This window comes from Hipposideros armiger, unplaced genomic scaffold (assembly GCF_001890085.2).
Source record: "Hipposideros armiger isolate ML-2016 unplaced genomic scaffold, ASM189008v1 scaffold_766, whole genome shotgun sequence".
Taxonomy (NCBI): Eukaryota; Metazoa; Chordata; class Mammalia; order Chiroptera; family Hipposideridae; genus Hipposideros; species Hipposideros armiger.
In genome coordinates this window covers 143,785-150,255 of record NW_017732116.1, presented here as the reverse complement: position 1 = coordinate 150,255, position 6,471 = coordinate 143,785, and positions in this window count along the sequence as shown.

Sequence of the window (6,471 nt, the reverse complement as noted above, 5' to 3'; positions counted from 1 at the left end):
GCCTAATACAGGCCTGAATTGCCAGCTTTCTCAGATACCATGTCTTAACTCTTGAGTTGTTCTTTCTCTTAATGCTCTGTTCGCTAAAAAAAAAGTCAGAAATAACAAGTATAGATTTTCCTTTTATTATGTATGCTTGTGATATTGATTTTGTTTTTTTTAAAAAAAGATTTGTATGTGAGGTGCTTAAATACAGCTTTTAATTATTAATCCACTTCTCATAAAAATCAAACTAGAAAGTTTTGATCAGAAATTGTATATAAACGAGGTTTACCTTGTACTAAATAATATAAATGTTGAATACAATATACTGATCTCTCTGCTTCTGGGTTCTGTTTCTCCTATTCTTGAATTCCTCATCTAGTTAATTCCTACACATGTGTACATTTTTCTATTGGCCACTTGGTTAAATAGGGACCTACATTGACTAAAATACCTTTCCTGCTGGGTTCCTGGTTAGTGTTGGCCCAAAGAGCAACTTGTGAAAGATGTGAGAAGTAAAAGTAAGGTAACAGCCATTATACTCTAGTGTGTTTTTGTGCTCATATAGATGGCAGAGAGATGTAGAGGTAAAGGTACCTGGTGGGTACCTTTAAATTGTTGAAAGAAATTTGTTTACATTTATATACATGTAATTAATAATCCAAGTGACAGAAACCTAGCCCAATTGCTTCAAGCAAATCACAAGTTCATATAGCAGATGTATCAGTTAAATCGTGAAAATAGAAACTACTAGAGGTATTTCAAATAGGAAGGGATTTAATACTGAAAAAAAGGGGTTTACATAATTGTTGAAAAAGCTAGGGCAGTGAAGATTGGGAAAGTCTCAGTAAATTTCACAAAACCAGAAGAGTGCAGGGATTGTAGAAATTTGCCACTGTTGTTCTGAGAACTACAGCAGTGAAGTGGATGACTCTCAGGAAGACACATGGAGGTTGCTGCAAAAACTCATGACTGACATCTGCCTAAACTATGTGCCTGCTCCCAACTGTTGACTTTAAAACAATTATGTCTGCTTTTCTTCCATTTCCCAAATATTTTGAGAATATCTCTCATCTGTGGAATCTAACCAACCTGAGAGAAGAGAATGGGAAATTCAGTTTCCAAATTCTAGTTCCTGTCATGCATGGGAAAACATAGAAGTGAAAGGTGTTGTATCTGACAGAGTGATTGTTTTTGATACAGAAATCCATTTAGAGGCATTTTACCTTCTCAAATCTTAACCAACAATTTAGTTTTTCCTCCTAATATTGTTTTTTATTTGGCCTACTGTTAAATTTAAGGCTCTTAAAAGTGATAATATTGTACAATTTTATTTTTTCACACATATTCCATTTTATTCTTAAATAGTAACTAACTTTTCTAATTATTCTCTTGAAGGAAAGTTATAATAGATACGTAGAGATTTGAAGCAGCATGTGTGTAAAAACATCTGAAAAAATTAAAGTTTCTGGACAGATGTTATAAAAGTCTTGTAGAAAAAGCTATCAGCATTACACTCCCAATTCTAATTTACTTTACATCAGGCATTTAAATTTATTGTCTTTAAGCCATATGTTCCAAATTGAGCTTAGTTCTATATTCATGAATCAGTTGACAATGAATAGTTAAGTTCTGCTAATTCAGAAAGGTGAAGTTGAGTGAGCTTATTTAAATGGTAGAATATTTGTAACTACAAATTTTACATACCATCAGAAAACTTCCAAAAAAGACCTGCCATATGTTTTAAACTGTGATGGAAATGGTTTTTTAAAAAGCTGCAGCTTTTATGCAGCTATACTTGAGAATATCTTAGCATTTCCATTAAAATTCTATTTTGAGAGTTTTAAACTTGGCTCTAAAATTCATTGTAGACTGAAATTTAACATGTGATATCGAAGGGACTATTGAGTAATAGAATATGTTAAAATAATTATATGGTTTCAACATTTTATAGGTCTTTAGTACCTTAGATTTACATTATTTTTTTAAAATGTGCTACATGAATGTATGGTTGTGGCTCACTTAGGTGTGATAATGAGTTGCCTCAGCATACCAGTCACAATCTCCGTGAACACTGCACTCTGTTTGTTGGAAAAACCAAAAATGTTTCAAAAAGAAAAACTGGGGGCGAGAGGCATCATTCCCTGGACTTCTAAAGACTTCCACCCAAAAGCCAAGGATATGTTCCAGATTATCTGGAGAGTAGCCCAAGGCAAGTGGGAAGCAATGTGTTCTCTGAAAATTTTGAAACTAGGTACCAAATGCTTAAATAGAACCTGAATATATAAACTAGAGAACTCTGGTTGAAGGAATCAGTAAGGAATAATATTTTCATTTGTGATGTAAAGCATGATTTCCTGCCCCCTATACTCACCCCAATCAGAGTCAGTTTAAATTATCAGCTCAGAAAACTTGTAGAAGGTCAGACCCACTCCTGTATATAGCACGGTATGGGAAACACCATCCACTTTGTGGGACTTCTTAATATGAGTTAAGTGGTATTGCAGAAGAGTGGAGAGCTTCTGAATTCTGTCCAAGTTATATTAGAATCAGAAAAACCTGGGTTTGAGCTCTGGGTTCTGTCATTTTCAGTCTGTGTGGTCTTGGGCAACTCAATAACCTCTGTAAATTTCAATTTACTAATCTATAAAATGGATGACAATATAAACCTCACAGGTTTTTAAAATTAGGATTAACTAGACAACTATAAAGTACCAAGAATGTGCTTATCACATCACAAAATTCAATAAAACCCAATTTTTATTATTATATATAATATGGAAACCAAATGCTGTTTCACTGAACAGAACTTCCTGGTATATATTTCCAGCTATTACCAAGAGGAGGATCTACCTCGCTCTAACTCTCCCTCTGAGAGTAATATCATATCCATGGATAGCAGGAGAGTGACAAAAAGGCAGGAGAAAAAATATAGTGTTTTAGGAGTAGGATCAAATTCAGTTTTTCTGAAGTATCATTACTTGATCTAAATATTGATCTTTCAGACCCATTCTGACCTACTAAAATTTTGCATTACCTTAGTTGATGCAAAAAACATTCATTTAGGCATTGTTGTAGGTCAAGTACTCTGCTAAAAGCTGGTGAGAAAGAAAAAAATAAAATATATTTTTTGCTTTCAAAAGCTTGTAGTTCCAACAGTAAGGATAACAGGAAAGAAATAATTCTAATAACATGCTATAAGGACTGACAGATGCAGGATACATTTATATCATATTGAGATGTGTGAGAAGGCTTCTTACAGGATCTAATAAAACAGGTTATAAAAAAGGAATTGAAGTAGATCATTTGAATAAAGGAGGGATAAAGTCCTAGCAGCACAAAGAACACACAAACAAGCTATAAAAGCAAGAATAGTTCTAAAAGTCTAAAATTATAGTAACACATGCAGAAAGAAAGATATGCAAGGAAAAGTGAGTAAGGGTTTCTCCTATATTATATGGGAATCTATCAGATTTTAAGCAGCTAATTGGTAAGATTATATATACATATGCCAAAAATTATTCTGGTAGCAGTATGAAGCATAGTAAGATTGAAATCAGTGAGATCAATTAGACAGCTATTCAATAATTATAAAAGTCTAGTGTTTACTAGTTATATAACATTGGAAAAGTCATTTGATCTTAATTGACATTTTTGAGCCTGTTTCACTTTTATTATGTAAAGTTAAATATTAACAGCAACAATAATAGTGTAGGTTGAGGGGAAGCAGAATATGTCACTCCAAAATGTGCCACTTTGGCATGTGGATTATTTTGAGCTGAAGGCAATTAAGACCCAACAGACTCTAGAAAATATTTTTACCTCTTCCTTCACTGCCTAAAAGGATTTGGATAGGGGGCCATACCAGGAAGAGAGCTATTACCAGAGATAACTTTTATGTCAGAAACACTTATAGGCATGGGAGGACAAACATGTTTACCAAACATTTGCTCTTTCACGTTCATGTGAATGGTCTTCCTCCCCTTTGAAGCCCCAGAATTCTACCCCCTTCTCCTTATCTCAGCATAACACGTAAGCCTCAATTTTCTGTCTTTGAATCTCAAAAAATTTTTGTGGCCTTCTCATATGTGTAAAATAAAATTTGTTTTGTGCTGTTAGTCTGTTTTATGTCAATTTGATTATTTGACCAGCCTAAGGACATAGAATAAAAAGGGTTTCCCACTCCTAGAGGGCCAGAGTACTCAGCGAAGATTGATGCAAAGATCAGATAAGAAAACCGATGTGAGAGCATTGAGCACTATGTGCAATATAGGAGTAGTATGTGTTTCCTCACATCTTTCATTCCAATCCACATTGGTCCATGTGCATAAAAACATGGAAGTGGATACTTGAGCTGTTTGTGATCATTTGAGGATCTAGGCAGAAAAGGGTGATAAGTGATAAATGTCTACTTTGCCTCTAGGGTAGTGTTTCTCGTACTTTAATGTGCATAACAATCACCCAAGTGTTTTTGCTAAAATGCAGATTCAGAATGAGAACATCTGGAGTAGGGCCTAAGATTATGCATTTCTAAAAAGTCCCCAGGTGAAGTGGATGCTTATGATCCATGAGCCATCTTCTGAGCAACAAAGTGTTAAGAATTTTTGTAATTTTGTTCATGCCCCTAGCAAGTGGAGAGGCAGATTTTAATAGGCAAATGCAGGAGATACAGAATTAACATGCCGAAATGCTACTGTGACTCATTTTGTAGATCAGGTTCTATTTTCCACAACAATTTTTCTTCTTTTTCCCCTTAAAGCTATAGATAGCGCATGTACTAATTTTGTGATTTCATTACAGACAATTTAATTTCAGGACATGGGTAAAAAGACATTCACTGTTTATTTTACTGTTTAGCCTCACTCTTAAATTAAACATTTCAAAGTACTCTATCACCACACACTTAGGGTACCTCATCACAGATTGGGAACTGGCTTCTCTGGAAGAAAGGGGAAACAGGTGAAATTTGAGAATGAGAAAATTTAAAGGTAAAAACTGGCAAAATATCATGAACAAGACAGAAATACCCTCTCTCACCACTGTTATTCAACATAGCATTGGAAGTCCTAGCCAGAGCAATCAGGCAAGAGAAAGAAATAAAAGGCATCCAAGTTGGGAATAAAGAGGCCAATTGTCATTTTACAGATGACATGATTCTTTATAAAGAAAACCCTAAAGACTGTACCAAAAAAGTATTAGGAATAATAAACAAATACAGTTAGTTGCAAGATACAAAAATCAATGCACAAAAATCCATTGCATTCCTATATACTAGCAATGACATTTCAGAAAAAGAATTTTTAAAAAAATTCCTTTTATTTAAAAATGTATTACAAAATCTAAAGTTTAAAATCTCTTTTTATTCTTTATTTTTAATTAAGTTTCAAAAGTTATCAGTTGCAAAGAAAAAAATCATGTTTGGATTAAATATAATGTCATTTCTGGAAAATATGCCATTTTCTTGTCTATTTTTTCTTGCTTTGTACATCTGTGCTTTTGTAAAATAAAAAGTAGTTATCATGGCAACTGGAGAAGCACATACACTAACTCAGAGCTAAAATATTCCTTGTTTGAGAAATAAATGTATGTTCACTACCTATCTGAATATGCGTAATACTACATTCAGAAGGGAAAATATTTTATAGGTACTATATCATGAAACTATTCAGTATATTTTGTTTAACTATTTTCCAATAATAACTATCAATTGAGTAATAGATTTAATAGTAGCAATGAAAAAACCCTGATATAACAAAAATAAATTAAAGGAGATTAAAATTTTAGCACTATGGATGAATCAGATGACAACTGAAGGACTCTTCCTTTAAATAAGGAGTATAAATTGTTTTCCTAAATATGCTCAAATTATAGTAAATAAAGATATTAAGGCAGAATTATAAACTGAAAAATAAAAACAAAAATGAAAACAAAAGAAACAGCTCCAGAAGCTCCAGCATATACCATAGAATTGCTATTGATTTTACCACCATTCTGTTGATAAAATTTAACTAAACAAATTTGAAGATCTAATTGGCTTCATTAAACAATTCATGAACTGGGCAGCATCCCATCTAGCAAACAGAGAGACACTCCAAGGGGTTTACAAGATGGAAGGATTTACAGAAAGGAGAATGGAACAAGGAAGTTATCAGCAAGAAAAAATAAAAGTTTATTGGAGGAAAGAGTTCAGGCACCAACAGCTTCTCACTAGCTGAGCTGTGGCATTCTGTTGGCTAGGCTTGTTATTGGGGAGCAAGAATGGTTTTCTTTCTCCTAGTTGAACTTTTTGTTTAGGAATGCAAGCTACATCTCTTCCTGCTGGGGTATCTGAATTAACTGACATTGAATTGATGTCATCTTCCTTTTCGGTGTAATTGATGGTTTCCTGTTTGGGATAATTAACCTAGGAGTGGTAGAGCATGAGAGCTTCTTCTATAGGTCTTCCCAACTCCAATTTTAGTTGAGGTTTCCTTTACTAATTTCCTCAAT